The sequence below is a fragment of the Trichosurus vulpecula genome, chromosome 6 (genome assembly GCF_011100635.1).
Source record: "Trichosurus vulpecula isolate mTriVul1 chromosome 6, mTriVul1.pri, whole genome shotgun sequence".
NCBI classification, from domain to species: Eukaryota; Metazoa; Chordata; class Mammalia; order Diprotodontia; family Phalangeridae; genus Trichosurus; species Trichosurus vulpecula.
In genome coordinates, this window is record NC_050578.1 from 104,962,419 (window position 1) to 104,980,121 (window position 17,703).

Consider the following 17,703-nt stretch of genomic DNA (forward strand, 5'->3'; position numbering starts at 1 on the left):
ACAGAAACAAGAGCCATCCACTAGTCAAATGACCCAGTGTTTAGCTCTCTAGGACAGGAGTCACATATGACACGCTGAAGTTTCTCAAAACAAGTCCCAAAAAGATGTAGCATTAAAATCAATCAATCAAACAAACAAACAAAAAAAATCCTCTGAAGCATCAGGCAGGAATTTGGCTATAAATGCCTTAAGAGAAGGATCTGTATTATTCTTTACTTATGTATTCTTAGAAGCTAGTACAGTGCCGTGTGTGTGTGTGTGTGTGTATGTGTTTGAATGAAACATTAAAAATAGTTGTGATTTATTCTCCCTAGGGAACTTCAGGTATGAGAACTCTATCCATTAAGACAAATTGCCACCCATCTATGACCTACTTAGGAATTCTTAGCGTTTTGAGTGTCATGGACCTTTCTGGCAATCTGGTGCAGTCAATATACCTCTTCTCAAAATAATTTTTTAATTGAACAAAATATTAAATTTCAGTTAGAGGTTAGTGAAAATGAAAAATTAATTTTGTTTCCATCCAAGATCCTCTGAAATCTATGCATTTGCCAAGTGCTTTAAATGCTATGCTGAGGATTTTTTATTTTATCCTGTATTTAGACTTGATCCAAGGTTAAGAACCCTGACTTAGACAAATCCTAGGAAGCTGCCAGAGGCACCAAGACATTAAATGATTTACCAAAGATGACACAGCTAATAAGTGTCCAAGATTGGATTTGAACTCAGGTTTTCTGGTCCCAACGTCCAGTACTTTCTATCTATGATGCCTTTTCAGTTGTGTTTTACTCTTTGTGAGCCCAATTGGGGTTTTCTTGGCAAGGATACTGGAGTGGTTTGCCATTTTCTTCTGAAACTCATTTTATAGATGAAGAACTGAGACAGAGCGAAGTGACTTACCCAAGGTCACACAACTAGCAAGTATCTGAGTTCCGATTTGAACTCATGAAGAGGAGTCTTCCTGACTCCAGGCCTGGTACTCTATCCACTATGCCACTTAGTTGTCCCATGCATGTAGTAGTTGGTACTTAATGGAGTTGTGTTTAATCTAACTTAATTGAATTGAAGAGACGGAAAGTGAGTACACTGCTGTGTAGCCTCAAGCCCATGGAGAGATCATTAGACTTAACTTTTGGGAGTTTTTCAGGATGCATTTCCAGATCTAAATACTAAGTCCCAATCACAAAGAAATGACTTAGTCCATGCATGTTAAGGGCCAAATTCTTGTAAAGCTGTATAATTCCATTTGGGAAAAAAACAAATTGCTCTCAGTCTGGAGTTTTATACAAACATACCAAAAAAGCCCCCAACCCAGAAACATCGCAAGCAACCTGGAACTATATAAATGCCTCTCCCCTTCTTTGGCCTCTCTATAAATCAAAAGCAGCTGCATTGATTTAAAGATTATTTGTTTTAGGGGAAAAATGTATTACGCCAACAATTTTGTAAACTAGTGCTCAGCCTGATGGAAAAGCTAAATGGGCCTTTGTGATCAGAGGGCTCTTGTGGCCTCTCTGATAAATCGGCAGTGCAAATATCCCATCCTATGTCAATGACCACACTCTCTGGTGGAGGTAGGGGGCTGGGAACTTGGCTTGGTGTGTCAATTCACAAGAATCCATCGAGGTCTTCTATTATTTATACAGCAAGATTTGTAGGCTGTCTGTGGAGTAACAGGTGTAGCTCCCTCGGGTCAACAATCCCCTGAATTATGTATGGGAAAAAGAAGGTGTATACCATACAGACTGTGACTCAGAATCATTTATTTTTCTGAATAGCGTTTCTTCTGAATCTGCTGCATTGGGAGGACTGTGTTAGTGGTGTTCTTCGTAGGGCCTACAATTTGACATGGTGGGTGAAAATCTGTCCTTGAGCAGATTGGGACAGTAGAAGATTAAGTAACCATGTTTACTATTACATTCTTGCTCCTGTTTGATAAGGTCATTCTTCACCCACAGCATAATACCCCATTTCAGGTCTTTATCCCCCATTATAATAGCTTCCTAATTGGTCTCCATTCCTCAAGTCTTTCCCTTAATTGGTCTCCTTGGCTCAAGTCTCTCCCTTCTCCATTGCTTCTAGAAAAAAAAATCTACAAATGCCACTGTTTGCTATTTAAAGCCCTTCACAATTTAGCTCTATTTAGACTATCTTTCTGGGCTAATTTCATCACTATTCTCCATCACATACTTTTTCATTCCAACAAAAATGGACCACTTGCTGTCTCTTAAAATTGGCATTCTATCTCCCACCTCAGTATCCTTACCTAGGTTACCCCATGCCTAGAGGAATGCACGTCTTCTTCACTGCTGTCTTTTAGACTTTCAGGGCAAGTTCAAGGCTTTCCTTGATATCCTTTATTGTTAGTATGCTGATTTCCCTGCCCCAATAATACTTTGGAATCTATGTTGTATAATTTTATATTTATTTCTCTGCATATAAGCTGTTTTTTTCCACAAAAAAGTCCGGCCCCCTATCTGTGAAGGCAAGGAAAGGAAGTCTGTTAATGTAATTTAGGATGACAGGATCTAAAGTGGGGGATGGCTCTAAGACAAAAAAAGACTTGTCCAGGGTCACAAAGGTGGCAAGTAGCAGAAGTGGTACTCGTTCTTCAAAGTATAAATCGAACACCTTGAGGGCAAGGACGGTTTTGTTTGTGTCCTCATAATATTAATGCCTAATAGAGAGCCTGGTATTTAGTAAGCACTTAATACATACTTGAATGAATGAATGAATGAAGTCAGCTATCTGTGAGTGATAAGTGTACTAGGGAAAAACTGTTCAGTACTTGGAGGATGTTAGGATGAGGAACAATTATTACTTTATTAATGTGGCTTGCTCACTTTTCACAATAATGTAAACATGGAAGTGTGATGCTTGGAGAATATAACCAGAAGCTTACTGCCTTGAGTTTCCATTCCATTTCTGACTATAGGTTTTGAAGGATGAATCAGCAAGAACTTTCCTGATGAGATGTTTTTTCTTGGTTTCTTAGGCTAGCAAAATATTCAAAATATTTAATATTCAAAGTTGTTTGTCTGATCCAATCCAACCCTTAATGACCTGGCATATAGTACTTGTCTCAAGTACATATAAAGACAAAGTTGAAAAACAGCCCCTCAATTTAAGGAGCTTGCATTCTACGGGGAATTTATTTGGACCAATTCATGGTTCTCAAGGCATCTGCAGATGGAGCACTACATACAAGTGTTTTCCGTAAGTCATAACAGATCATAGTGTATATATTCTGAATCATATTATTCTTTTAATTTGCATGCTATTTACAGAAGAGTAGGATTAATCCTCCCAAGATATGGAGTACAGCAGATAATGTCATAAAAATACATTGCTTACATTCTCCCCAAAAATGGTTCCTTCCCATTCTTAATAAAAAAAAGGAAGTTTCAGCTTTCAAGCTTTATTCTACCACCTTCCTAGCATGAATCATAAGTGTGAAAACCAGAGCTGCCATGAAAGATAGAGAATCCAAACAGTGATAAATATGCGATATATTCATCATGAAATGGCCATACTAGCTCTTCAGGAACACTGTCATTGGTGGCTTGATTTTGACTTTGGAGAGATGTACCACCCAGGCTATCTCCCTCTGGCCCATGAGGAAAGGCTTTTGAAAGGAATTTGAGCTTTTCTATTGAAGAACTATTCATTTTGAAATCAACAAAGCATACAAGATGTGTCTCCTTGAGATTTCCACTTGGGAATTCAGCCTTTAAATGTATGCCACTGCTCTGAGATATCTTCATCTCAGAGGCTGAATGTCTGTCTGGCAACTTTCTTGCAGAGTCTGGGCTGGTCAACCTACTGAGTGAGTAGATTAGGAAAAAACATTTCCACTTTGAATGATAGAATTTGAGCTAAAAGTCCCTTCATTGGCCAACTAATTCAACCCTTACTGAAAAGCAATCTCTGCTATAATTATATGGTAGCTGGGTGGTTCAGTGATAGAGTGCCAGGCCTGGAGTCAGGAAGACTCATATTCCAGAGTTCAAATCTCAGACACTTACTAGCTATGTGATCCTGGACAAACCCTTTCACCATCTTTGCCTCAGTTTCCTCATCTGTAAAATGAGCTGGAGAAGGAAAAGCTAAACCACTCCAGTATCTTTGCCAAGAAAACCCCAAGTTGGGTCATGAAGAGTCAGACATGACTGAAAAGGACTAAACAACAGCAGATACTTGCTGTGTGACCGTGGGCGACTCACTTAACCTCTCAGAGGCTATTAGGAATTAGACTTGATGGCCTTGAAGGGCCCTTCAAGCTCCCAATTTATGATCCTGATGTGACATTCCCTCTGGGCTCACCCTCCCCATCCCCACTTGCCTGGCAGCTTAAGTCTTCAGAGGGTACTGACTACTCCCTTCTCTCAGGGTTCGAGGAATAACTTTGAGAAATTGTGGTTTCTAATAGTGTGGCTAACAAGCCACCACACACTGTCTTTCCCCAAATATTAATCAACCATTTGACAGCATTTAACTTTTCCAAAGGGATATTCACTGATAAAGCATAGCAAAGACAAAAGTTACAAACACCACCCCACCCCTCCACCCACACCACTCTTACCAGGTCACACTCTCAGCTTGCAGACACAAAGTCCCAGGGGAAAGTGGGCTCAAATTCACCCACAAAAGTAGAGGCTCCTATGTAAGGAACATAGAGAGCTAAAAGATACCTCTCAGTTCCTGGACCTGGGAATCTTTTATTCTTTTTTGTGCAGAACCCCGACCCAGTTCCCTCAGAGGCAATGAATCACTCTTTGCTAATTTAATAGGAAATTTCCTTGTTTTTTTTTTCATTTTGGGATGATCTCAAGTTGGCCTCCACGTAGGCAGTGATCCAACTGTACCCACTGAGGGGGAGCCAGTTTTCATTCAGGAGACTAGAGTCTGTGTGATTGGATACGATTCATAAATTTGCAGTAATTGATTTTAATCGGCTACTATCTTTTTGTTACTCTGCAACATACGATGCAGCTAGAAAAATCAAATTGCTGGATGTTAGTTGTCACCTCAACTTCCACCCAGCACTGTCTTCCTCTTTCCAGTTTCCCTGTTCATCTTCCCCTGCTAAGAGATATCAGTTGGAAACACATTAGAGAACATCCTTTCCCCTTCATACCATCCCACCAATTCTTTCCTTTTTCTCCGTTATGCCTTCTCATCTGGAAGGCTGCTTATTTATCCTTCCAATCTCATCCTCATTCCTTGCTCTGACTACTTTTCATAAATCCTAATGACTCCTCCTTCTCTTCAGGTTTCCAGTACCTTCATAAAGGGGGCCAGGCCATTAGATCAAATTTCCAGATATGGCAGAACTAACTTTCCTATCCTACCTTCCCCCAGCTCCAAAGACTATTCAGTATATTGTCTGTTGTCCTCTCCAGAAATCCAGCCCCCTATCTATGAAGGCAAAGAAGGGATGTCTGTTACTGCAATTTAGGATGATAAGATTAAAAGTGGGGGATGGCTCTAAGACAAAATAAGACTTGTCTGGGGTCACAAAGGTGGCAAGTAGCAGAACTGGTACTTGTTCTTCAAAGTATAAATCAACTATTCTCTGCACTAAATCTACCCAACTGAAGTCAACTAAGAGAAGCTAAGAATAGCAAACAAGCAGTTCTACAGGCTTATAATACCTATATCAGGAATTATTTACTTTTTTTGGTGTCATAGACTCTCTTGACCTTCTGGTGAAGCATATGGGCCCATTCTCAGAATATTTTTAAATTCATAAAATACATAGGATTGCAAAGGAAACTAATTATATTGAAAATAAAGATTTATCTTTCTTCCCATTCAAAGTAAGAGACTCCTTGAAATCTATCCACAAGAACCTGTGGAACCCAGGTTAAGAATTCCTGACTACCTAGCTCATTACAGGTGTTCATGGACTCTGTCGAATTGACTTGCTTACTCCTTTTGATTCTGTCATCTCATGTCGACACTACCATTCTTAACAGCTTTGACGTCTGTCCCCTTCACACAACCACTACCCTCATTCATCTCTTCACCACCATTCACCTTCATTAGACTGTAAGCTCTTCAAGGAAAGGGACTGTCTTTTGTCTTTTTTTGTATCCCCAATACTTAGCATAATGCCTGCTACATAGTAAGTACTTAATAAATATTTATTGACTATTATGATAGCTTATTTATTGGTCTCCTTGCTTCTAATGCCTTTCCTCACCATACAGCTGCCAAATTAATATTCCTAAGACATGGGTTTGACTGAATCATTTCCTTTATTCTGTGTTCTTCAGCAACTCCCCATTGTTTCTAGGATAAAATGTAAACTCCTCAGCCTACCATTTAAAGTCTTCTACAATTTGGCTCCTACCTGCTTTTCCAGATTTATCTCATATGTCTTTTTGTCCTCTATATTCCAGCCATATTGGCCTACTCCCTGTTTCCAATCTCAACCTTCCATTTCCTATCTTCTTGTCTTTGCACAAGTTGTGCCCTCATGCCTGGTATGCACATCTTACCTTTACCTCAGCCCCTCAGCTCCCTTTGAGACTCAGTTCATGTATAACTTCCTAGTCAAAGCCTTTTTGTGCTCTCTCTCCTCCCATACCCCCTCAATTGTTAGGATCCCCCCAAATAATTTTGGACATATTGATTTTTGTGAGGGTTGTATTTGCTCAGTAGACTGTGAGTTCTTAGAGATCACTGTCTGTTTTGTCTTTGTCTTTCTCGGTGCTAATGTTTCTTGGATGGATGAAGGAATAGATCACCACACACTTCCCATTCATAGCTTCCACTCTCCTTTTTCCTCCCCAACTTTCTACTTTATGCTCTCACAACCTCCCTGATAACAGTCACTTTGTCCCGTCAGTCACAGGATCATAGATCTGGAGCTAAGTAGCACCTGAGAGTTCATCACGTTCAACTGTCTCATTTTATAGATGAGCAAACTGAGTTTCCAGAGAATTAAGTAACTAAATCCTCGTAATATACCTTTGGGACAGAAGGGCACAAGGTACTCTTTTTGAGTAATAAAACACATTTACTTGGAAAGACAGAGTTAATTTTTAACAGTGCTTCATTCACCTGAGATGATGTTAAAAACAAAAAAGGTTTTTGCAGGTAGGAGAAGTTCCACTTCCCTGTGTTGGCTTATACAGTGGCTACTCAGAGCATCTTTATTAATTGGATCAAATGGTTCCCAACTGAAATGAAGGAAGGAAGAAAACAGTTTATGAAGCAGCAGAGTATTTAGCAGGGGCCCTCCACTTTACATGTGCTCCCTGCTTGGTTTCAAGTCAAAAGAACAAGATGCCCTTCCCAGGTTAAGCTCATCTGCTCTAATCTCACCACCAAGAGGTTAACTCAGGCTTTGATTGACCACACCTCCTGCAGCCTTCTCTTCCCTCTGAATGGACAGCTGGAGGGTGGAGTACCAAACTCCTCCCAATGCCTTCTTGAGAGAGGATAGAAACTGGACCTCACCTCTCTCTACTTTACATCTGCTGTCCTTCCTGGTTTCAGCTCCGCAAAACAAGAGGCTTCTGTGCTAGGTTCTCCATCTTGTCTCCTACCTACTTTCCTGCCTCCTCCTGTGTGTGGCCTCTCCCCAACAGATTATGAGTCCCTTGAAAACAGGGGCTGTCTTTATTTTATTAACTGTATCCTCAGAGCTTAATAAATGTTTACTGGGTTGGACTGGACCTATGATTTCACCTATGTAGGTAACTCTGCATGAAAAAAAAAATCCCTCACTGATAGAGGGAGGGAAGTTAAGTGACTTGCTTAGAATTACATAACCAATATGTATCAAAGGCAGAACCTGAAGGGCAGCTAGGTCTCATTGAGTAGAGTGCCGAACCTGGAGTTAGGAGGACCTGAGTTCAAATGCAGCCTCAGACACTTGACTTACTAGCTGTGTGACCTTGGGCAAGTCACTTAACCCCAATTACACCACCTTCCCCCCTCCAAAAAAAAGGCAGAACTTGAACCCAGGACTTCATAACTCCAAAGCCACACCTTTATCCACTATATCACCGCTACTTCAAATTAGTATAGGGAATTTTAAATGAGTTTATGTAAAAGGGCTTTAGAAATACGAAACACTATAAAAATGATAATATTACTAATTTTTCCTGTAAACCTAGCATGTGCCTCCTTGGTTTGTGAAGAGAAATATTATAAGAATGACAATAATAATAACAAAATAATGCTTTGTATTTACATATCACTTTAAACTTTGTGACTATCATAGAAGTCTCATTATTAGTCCCTGTGATCCCCACAAAATTCTAGGGAGAAATCCTTGTAGTTTCATTACATTTTCTGTTTATCGGATAAAGGACATTATTTTCTAAAAGTGACAATGCTCCAATCACTGGAAAGGAAGATAAATACTAAGTTTTCCTCCAGGGAAGGAAAGAGATGCACCATTGAAATAAAAAAAAAACCCTTGTAAATACTTAATGGGTTTTACTTCAATGCCACAGAGTTTGGGACTATAAATCTTGAAGAGTGTTGAATTCCTTTTAACTTTGGATTTCCCCAGGAAGTATTTCGCCACACCATTTAACAGCCACACTCTTGCATTGACCCTATCCTAACAAGAGTCCCAGGTGATAGAAGCACCCCTGGTAAAAGGAGCCTGCTGCATGCAGCCAACTGGGTGTGCTTTCTCATTCCTGCAAGGCCCTGGGAGCTTTGTTGCCATTGCTAATTACTTGTGGTAGTTGGAAGGATGCACGATGAATCAGCCTGACTTCATGACACAATCACTTCAAGGGAAGAGAGGCAGACAGGAGTCTGGATTACTTTCCCCTGTTATTTCATTACTAATATCTATCAAGGGGAATGGTCTGAGAAAATAAAAATTGGGATTCTCTCCAATCTCATTTAAGTGAGTTTGAAATATAAATGTTCGAAGATTCTTGTTATTAATCTTTAATTTATGGAGTTGTATAAAATACATATACTAATTATGAATTTCTAATTAATGGATTGGTATGAAAATTATATGTGATGGATGTATATATGTGTTCAGGATTGAAATGCCATTCTTCGCACCCACTTGTCTCTATCAAATTCTGGAGTCCATTATGTAAGTGAGAGACAGACTATTGGTCTTGAACAGATGGAAGAGGAAGGTCTCAGAAGTACCTTTATGAATGGCCTAATGAGTGATGATGATAATGTTTTTGATTTGGTTTTTCAAAAGGGAGTTGTGATTGTGAATAGAATTTGTATTTCCACAATGTTTGAAACTAAAAGAAACCCTTGTTCTCAATTTATTAGAATACAATCCAACTTAATTGTGCCCCTGACTTTTAGTTACCACAGCCTGAAATCTTCCCACCCAGAGGCATTTAAAGAAAGACAGAGAAAGAGGCAAATGACTTAAGAGTAGGTAACTTGTTTTATTTAAAGTCCAAGCACATGCGAAATAATGTGTTTGGTTGTCTGAGGTATTGATAAGAGGCAAAAAGAACAGGAATAATTAACTCACAGACAAACCTACTTTTTAGCCAAGTTTCTGCCTTCTCTATTAAAGCTGATAATGTCACAATATTAGACAAACTTGAATTTCGCCTTTACTTCTTGCTTTTGTTCACTTTCTATTGAAGGTGGTAAAGAGTGGAGAAATGAACACAATACACCAGGAAGGGAAAGAAAGAAGAAATGAGGGTGGGGGGAATCTGCATTTTTTTAAACTGGATAATTAACTCTTTAGAAATAAAATTGGGTGTTTTCTCTAAATCAACCTTGAGGTGCCTTCCAAAATCTACCTACAATTTTGCATGTAAAATTTTCATATACCTCCAACTTGTATACTTTTAATTTTGTTCCCTTCATTCTAATGTTTTATACCCCTCATATCCCTCTTAATAATTTCTAGCATTTGCATTGCTATTTAAGTTTTGCAAAGCATTTTACATACTCCATTTCATTTGATCCTCACAACAGCCCTGTGAGTAGGTGCTATTACAACCTCTATTTTACAGATGAAGAAACTGAGGCTGAAAGGGTGACCCAAGGTGACTGACCCAAGTGTAGATAGCTATCAAGTCACTGAGGAAGGATTTGAACTCCTGCCTTTTTCACTCCAAGTCTAAAACTCTAACCATTGTACCACCTAGCCCCTACTCCACTAAGTGATTAGAACTCATCACCTGACCTTTCATGTTAGCAATCAATTTTTCACAACCTAAAAATTAACCCCTGGCTGGTAGATGTAAACGTCTTATGGATCAAGTCCTCCAACCCAGACATGTGTGCCATTTTAATTAATTAGCTCAGTCCTGGGAAGCTAATGTGACCTAAACAGAAATGTACTAGGGGGCAAAGGGGAAGAGTAGAAGAACCAGGACAAGAGTGTTTCCTTTAGCTGGTGACTTTCCTTACATTGTGTTTCAATTCTGTTTCTGTATTTGCAAGTGAATGACTTTCTCATTCCTAGCCACACTTGCCTTCTGTTCAACTCTATAGTGAGGACAGACCCTTGAGCTGGAGGGAGATAGCTGTGATTCCACATGTGGTGCATTGTCCCTGTCCAGTGGAAGGAGAAGAAAGAACCACATCCTCTGCTCTTGGCTAAAATGTCTCCACAAATTGTAAAAAACGCTGATTGGAAGTGTGCTGTGGGTCCACTTTGAAGGATGACGTAGTTTTAGTTTTCTGCAGAAATATCCAGATTGAAAGGTGAAGAAAGAGGAATATCTAAAGAATACATATGGCACCGTTAAACAGGGTTCAAACTAAACAGCCTCCTTACAATTGTTTCTGGGACTAAATGGGAAATACTAACCAATCCAGCCCTTTAAGCCCTAGAATTGAATGGGACCATTTTCCTGGCCTCAGTGGTTCAGATGTAAGAGATGGAAAGGGAAGCAGTTCTCTGGTTCTTTTATGGGAAAGTGTGCATTCAGCCCCTTCATTTCCCCTCCCCCACCTCCAAACCCCAGCACAAAATCACCAATGAGAGGGAAAGAGTGGGGGGGGGGGAACCAAGGTTAATGCATTAGTGGCAGATCCAGGCCATAATTCAGGATGTGAGAAGGATCATTTTGAAGTTCATGAGTTTTTTTTTAAATCAGATAAAAATTGTCTTTTCTAATTTAGTAGAATTTTAATTAGGGAAAAATATTGTTCTATTTTATTTATAAGTACAAGAGGTTTTTTTAACATTTTTATTTTTTCTACTGCTGAATTTCTACTCTGATTATTTATTACGACATGAAGGTAACCATGAATTTGATCATAGACATTTGATCACAGGTCTAGTGATGGAAGAGACCTTGGAAGTCTTCTAGCTCCATTCCCCGCCCACCCCCTTCATTTTATAGATGAGAAAAGTGATGTCCAGAGAAGTAATGACTTACCTAAGGCACTATAGTGATGAAAGGTGCTAAATGACTTCTAATCTTCCTTTGGAGGACCAAGGTAAACTGACTGAAAGCAATGTCATTTGATTTGGAAATTCAATGGGTAGAGAGATAGCTGAGCAAAGCAAAGTCTAGAAAGTCTAAGGGGAGAGAAAGTCATTCTGTTTGGCAGGAGCCTAGAGCAGCTAAGTGTCCAGTGGAGAGAGCCCTGGGCATGGAGTCAGGAAGATCTCGATTCAAATGCTACCTCAGCAACTTACTAACTCTGTGGCCCTGAGCAAATCACCTAAACTGTTTGTTCTCTGTAAAATAAGGTGGTTGACTCGATGGCCCTCCTAGCTCTAAATCTACGATTCTATATACAAGAGTGATCTAGGAGAAGAAAGGGAAGAAAGGGTGGCTATGGATTGTAAAAGGCCTTGAATGCCAAGCTGGAAAGTCTTAACATTACTCATTGGGCAATAAGAATTTATAGGCAATAGAATGTTGGGCAGAAAAGTGATATGACCAGATGGAAAGTTATTCTGACAAGGATATGAAAGGTGGATTGGTGTGTAGGAACAGTGGTGAAGGGAAAGCCCACACCATGGCTATTGCAAAAATTCAAGGGCCTATATTAGAGTGGTAGCAGTTAGAATAGAGAGCAGGGGATAGATACAAGAGGTTAGGTGAGATTATTTGAGCATTTTGCACCACTCACTGGTCCAGATAATAATAGAATATTATTATAGAGTATTTTATATATATACATATGTATATATGAGTATAATAATAGAATATCCTTTCCTTCTTCTCCAAATTGAATTCTGGACTTTTTTGGCCCCAGAAACTTTTTTAGATTTTCACACATTAGAAATACCCTCCACCCCAAGGCCTCTCCTTCTGATTGGATATCTCCCCCAAGAACCTACATTTAAGGAGAGTGCTGTAAGCATATGCAAAGTGGATTTTTGTTAGTATTTTTTGGAATTTGGTTTTCCAGGATCCATGGCCATAACAATCTTTTGTCCCCAGGCGTTAGATATGAGTTCTGTGGTTGAAAACATCTCCACCACAACCCTGTAGATTGTAACGACCAGGTGTGGCCTGTTTAGATTATGAAGGTCAGGAGGGGGGGCGCGGTGAAGTGTAAGTATAAAGTAAGTGGGCTCTGGTCAGCGAGTGGAGAACCTTTGGGGTTAAAATGCACAAGCTAGAATGCTGTGTGTGCACCTTGATCAGCCCTCATCAAGGCTTGGGGGGAATCTGTGTTTGCCTCAACCTGTTCCTATTGAGGCTTGAGGGGATTTAGGGGAATGCACAAGTTGTACCTGTCTCAATTGGCCTCATCTAGATGTAGATTTGCTCCCCCCTTCTCACCCTTGTGAGAAGGCTGATTAGGGAACACTGTAGGAGTTGGTGCTCAGCAACCCCTGTGAGAAAGTCAGATAGAAGAAAGTCTGCTTGTTTAATTGTTTACCCCTTTGAAGCTGTCTTTCCTTTATGAAAGAAGATCAAAGAACCTGTGCTAGCAGGCCATCCTGGGTGTGCTAGGGTGCTTGCTAATACAAGTGTCCAGGCCAACCGTGTCTCATTCCTCTCCAGGGTGCACTGTAGATTCTCCCCATGTTCCCTGGGTCCCCCATTTTCAGGGCTTCATTCCCCCTAGATCCCCCATTTGCAGCCTCTTTTTATATGTTATCTTCTCCCATTAGAGTGTAAACTCCTTGAGACCAAGGATTGTCTTTCTGTTTATAGTTGTATTTCCATCATTGGTATAGTGCCTAGCCTAGTAGGGCAGCTAGGTGACCGCTGTGGATAGAGCACTGGGCCTGGAGTCAAGGAGACCTGAGTTCAAATGCAACCTCAGACACTTACTAGCTGTGTGACCCTGGGTAAGTCACTTAGCTCTGTTTGCCTCAGTTTCCTCATCTGTAAAATGAGCTGGAGAAATAAATGGCACCTCTCTGCTATTTCTGCCAAGAAAACCCCAAATGGGGTCACAAAGAGTAGGACAAGAATGAAACCTGAACAACGGCTACATAGTAAGGCCTTAAAAAATGCTCGTTGCCTGCCTGACTGACTAGAATCCTTCCAAGGCACATACCTAAATCCAAGGATCATCACTGTTCAGTAAATGAGCTTTGAGGAAAACAATCAGGCAATAACAATTTATGAACTGTCTCTATGTCCTAGATGTTAAGAGATAGAAAAACTAAAAAAAGGACAGTCCCTGGCTTTTAGTATATTATATCGTATAGAGGGCAATAACATGTATGCAAATATATACAAAATAAACTGAAGATCAGTCTTTGCTGGAAGGATATTGGTAGCTGGTGGGAATCAGGAAAGACTTCCAGAAGAAGGATTTGCTTGATGAGAGACTTGAAGCAATCAATGGATTCTAAGAGGTACAGGTGAGGTAGGAGAGTCCATGAGGTGGCTGGTCATGAAGTGCTAAAGAATCCACTTCAAATTCGACCTCAGACAATTACTGGCTGTGTGTGATATTTGTCAATTCCTTAGCATGATCCCTGGCATGTAGTAGGTGCTTAATACATGCTTGTTTCCTTCCACTCATGGGAAACAGCCATTGCAAAGGCTGAGAGATGAGACATGGGAAATGGAGTGTTGTGTGTGAGAAACAGTGAAAAATCTGGTTTGGTTAGAATATAGAGCATAAGAAAGGAAGTAATGTATAATATCCAGAAAGTAGATTGGGCCAGGTTGTGAAGATCATTAACATCGAAATAAAGGCATTTACATAGCAATAGGAAGACACTGGAATTTATTGATTTGGAGAGCAACTGGTAAGATCTATACTTCAGAAAAACCCCTTTGGCAAGCCTATGGAAGATTGGGTGTGGTGAGAAGAGAAGGTGATGCCAATTTGGAGGCAGAGAGAGATCAGGGCGCCAACTAAGGTGGTGGTGAGCGAGTAGAGAGAAGGGGACAGATGGAGAGAAGTTGTGGAAGTGGGAATAAGATTTGGTGGCTTGAATGACTATGTGGGGGCGATGGAGGGTGAGAAGTCAAGGATCTCTGAAGAGTAAAGAAATTTTGAAAGAAGTTTTGAAAGTGCTCAGAGAGTTTAAAACTATAAATTATTAGTTTAAAAAAAGGAGAAAAAACAACAGCATTTGACTGCCCCAGCCTTATCTCTACTCAAGCCCTTGTGTGATATTCGTCAGAGTGAGGAAGTAACTCTGGGTCCTGAAAGGCCAACCTGCTGCCATAGAGCAGACTTTGACAAGGCTTTCAAGACTCCAAGGAGAGGCCCAGCAAAAAACAAAACAAAACAAAACAAAACAAAAAAAACAAAAAAAAAAACAGAACAAGCTAAGCTAATGATTATTACTTTTACCACTCCACCATCAAAACTCATGTAAGCTTCTTGAGGGTAGGGACTGTCTCACCTGTATTCTTGTTTTCCTAATGGCAAGCGTAGTGACTGGCACATTGTAAGCACTGTCTTGACTGGTTGATTGACGAAGACCTCCAAAGGTTAGAGACAATCCCCTAGATGGATTAACATTATTAATCTTCAAAGAATTGATCATGGCTAGTATATGTGAAAGGTCAATATGTTGGTAGACTTTTGCCTATGTTGATACTTTTGATATGAACCCAATGATTGGTTTAATACCTCTCCTCATTAAGAACTGTTAACTCATCAAAATATCCATTTGTTTTCAAAATTACAATAATAATGGTTTCCATTTACATAGCAAAGTGTGCTCCTCACAACAACCATGCCCCTTGAGGGATATAAACTTGTTTACAATCTTTAGCTGTAACAGATATGGATAGGCATTGGACATAAGATTTCATGCTATGGGGAAGCCTTAGGTAAAGAAATACCATTTACCAACATAGATCAAGTACTTTCTCTGTAACTTACTCACTTAGATGCCTGGAGCTCCAAGAAGTTAAGCTTGCCAAGGGTCCTACAATTGGTCAGGGGCAGGATCTGAAGCAAGCCCTTTCTGCTTTGCTGCACTGTCTCCAGAGCAGGGCTTCTTACCCTGGGATCCATAGACCTGCCATGGCTAGATTTCTGACAATTTGGGAAAAGTCACATATTTCTTTTGATATGATTGGTTTCCTTTGTAACCCTATGTATTTCATTTTACACCCTGAAAAACATTATTCTCAGGAGGGGTCCATAAGGCAGCTGGGTGGCACAGTGAAGAGAGTGTCAAGCCTGGAGTCAGGAAAACTCATCTTCCTGAATTCAAATCTTGCCTCAGACACTTATTAATTGTGTGACCCTGGGTAAATCACTTAACCCTTTTTGCCTCATTTTCCTTATCTATAAAAATGAGCCAGAGAAGGAAATGACAAACCACTCCAGTATCTTTGCCAAGAAAACCCCAAACAGGGGGTAACAAAGAGTCACATGACTGAAAAATGACTGAGCAACCTCCACCAGACTGTCAAAGGGGTCATGATATATACATACATACATACATACATACATATGTACATATATATGTGTGTATATATATACATATATATGTATATATGTGTATATATACTTATATATGTATATATGTGTGTATATATATATACATATATATATATACATATATGAAAGTTAAGAAATCTTGCTCTAGAGAATAGGACTGTAAGAAAGACATACCTGTAATAGGAGAGAAAAATCATCACTCCTTTTCATTTATGTCATCTGCCTAGAGTTGGAAGGGACGTTAGCTATCACATAATCCAATCCCCTCCTTGTATAAGGAAGGAAACTTAGACCAAGAGAAACAAAATGACTTACATATAGGTGGCAAGCAGTAAAGTCAGAATTCAAAGACAGGGCCTTTAACCCTAAATCCGATGTCCCAGGACTAGCCTGGAACCCCACATTCCATTCTGTGCACCTATTTCATTTCCTGCACACTTTAAAAAATTAGTCCCCAGAAAGCTTCTGCCTAAATGAAATACTAATTTGCGACGCTTAATCAAAAGAAGGATGTTTCCCTCCCCCCATGTTTTTTAACGTGATGTAAGAATTAGCTAAAGTGCTTTCAATTTGACTCATCATGTAGGTGCTGATTAGAAATGGAGAAGTCTGCTTGGTATGATTGATACACATGTTTGGAGGATTAGGAAACAGGACTTTGCCAAGTTAGAAGCTACCCCGCCCTCGTGAAGTTTGGAGCTTTGAACTGAAAAATGAATTTTTTGGTGTTTAAATTCATTTATTCTTGGCCAATTCCAACTTTCTTTTTTTAAAGGGAAAAAAAAGACTCAAAAGGCTTCCTGGAGATCAAATAACTCTTACAAAACCATCCTTTGATGACTTAAGTGTAAATGAATCAGAAGCACACAGATTAAATGTCCTTAGAGATTTTAGTGGGTGTAAAAATAAATGAGGAACAATTCATTGGCAGGATGAGAAAAATCTTAGTGTGGGCCTGTAGAAAACCCGGAATATCCCAATATCCCAGAAACCCAATACACAATAATATTTACCGAGATTCTCTTTAGGCTTTGGATTTTGCACTGAGGTGATACAGCAAGAATAGGTGAGAAGGAACAAGACTGGAAATCAAAAATGCTGAGTTTCAGCCTTAGCTCTACTACTGATATGCTGTGTGACTAGAGACCTGTCATTTAACCACAGGGCCTTAAGATTTCCAGCTGATGATGTGAACCTGGTAATGCTGGTCTTACTGCAGAGCTGCAACTAACATGGCATGATCCCTAGCCTACCGGCATCCAGAGGGGCACACTTCCTCTCCTCATCAGTTCTTGGCTCAAAAACCCCCCTTTCTAACCCTTACCCTGAGCTGCTAGCCCACCTCCCACCCCCAAGGGTGTTATCGTCATGGTCCTTTCCTGGGATCCACTTTTCCTTGCCAGGGTGACTATACCCAATTGAGCTGCTAAGTGGCACAGCGGATAAAGCACTGGACTTGGCATGAGGAAGACTCATCTTCCCAAGTTGGAATCTGGCCTCAGATAATTACCAGCTGTGTGACCCTGGACAATTTACTTCACCCATTTGCCTCCGTGTCCTCATCTATAAAATGAGCTGGAGAAGGAAATGGCAAACCACTCCAGTATCTTCATAAAGAAAACCCCAAAATGGGGTCACAGTCTTATTTTATTTGTTATTTAATTATTTAATTTTATTTAGAATTTTATTTTTCCCCAGTTACATGTAAAAACAATTTTCAACATTTATTTTTTTAAAACTTTGAGTTCCAAATTCTCTTCCTTCCTCCCTCTCCCATTGAAAAGGCAGGCAATTCGATATAGGTTATACATGGGTAATCATACGAAACATGTCCATAGTAGTCATGTTGTGAAAGAAAGCACAAACAGCACCACCCCCAAAAAAACTCAAGAAAAA